A 1,129-nucleotide genomic window follows, 5' to 3' on the forward strand; every position below is an offset into this window, starting at 1 on the left:
GGAGCAGCAAGAGTGGGGGTACCCGCAGTGGGGAGGGGAGCCCAGAGGGGAGGGTGGCAGCAGGGCAGAGACCCTCCAAGAGGTGCCATCCCATCATGCCCAGAGAAGGAGAGCAGAGCAGATTTGGGGATAGTCACCAGCGATGGCCAGGTGAGACACAGCTTGGCCCAGGGGACCTCGTGCTCCTCGGCCTCTGCTCCAGCATGAACTAGAAGATCTTCAGAGGCCCCTACCAATCTCAAACATTCTGTGATTTCATCAACGGGAMGATACTGGGTGCAGAGATGGGCTCTGCCTCTCCTGCTGGCTGCCCTCCTGTCAGAACAGGGACCTGCAGGGTTGGGCTTGGCCTGCCCCATGTTCAGGACTGACTCCCTGGGGTGGCACAGCTTGGCCTAAGGAACCGCTTGATCCTCAGCCTCTGCTCCAGCACAGCCAGCACAGGGAGGAGAGCTCCCAGGGCAGAGCTGACATAGCTCAGCTGGCGGAGCGTTAGACTGAAGATCTAACTAAAGAGCTAACTAACTGAAGGTCCCTGGTTCAAGCCTGGGCTTTGGCGCTGGGGTGGCCCTRGCCCTTTTGCAGAGCCGAGCATCCAGGCCATGCGGGAGCTGTGGCTCTTGCCCTTCTCAGTGCTCCTGGGCATCTCCCTGGCAATGGCCTCCTGAGCAATGGCCGTGACACTGCCTCCACACCCCCATGGGCATCGGGAATTCCTCCTCAACCTTGCCTCCATCTCCACCCCTGTCCCCAAATCCATGGCCAGTTCCCTCAGGGACACCAGGGCTGTTCCCCACTCAGGATGTGCTGCCCAGGGCTGCCTGGTTCTCTTCTTGATGGCAGCAGAGTTTTGTCTTCTCACTGTCATGGCCTACAGCTGCCACAYGGCCAGCTGCAGACCCCTGCACTGTGGGACCCTCCTGGACTCCACAGCTTGGATCCTGGGGCTGTGGTTTCTCCACACAGTGACTGTCCACGGCTGATACCTTCTCAGTGCCACCGTGCCAAGACCATGCTGTGGAGCAATTCTCCTGTGCAGTCCCCCAGCTCCTCGGGCTCTGCTGCTCAGCTCAGGAGCATTGGCCTCCAGAATAGCATGCCCTTAATGAAGGGTGATCTCCTCATTGCA

This window comes from Apteryx rowi, unplaced genomic scaffold (assembly GCF_003343035.1).
Source record: "Apteryx rowi isolate R43461 unplaced genomic scaffold, aptRow1 scaffold_1053, whole genome shotgun sequence".
Lineage (NCBI taxonomy): Eukaryota > Metazoa > Chordata > Aves > Apterygiformes > Apterygidae > Apteryx > Apteryx rowi.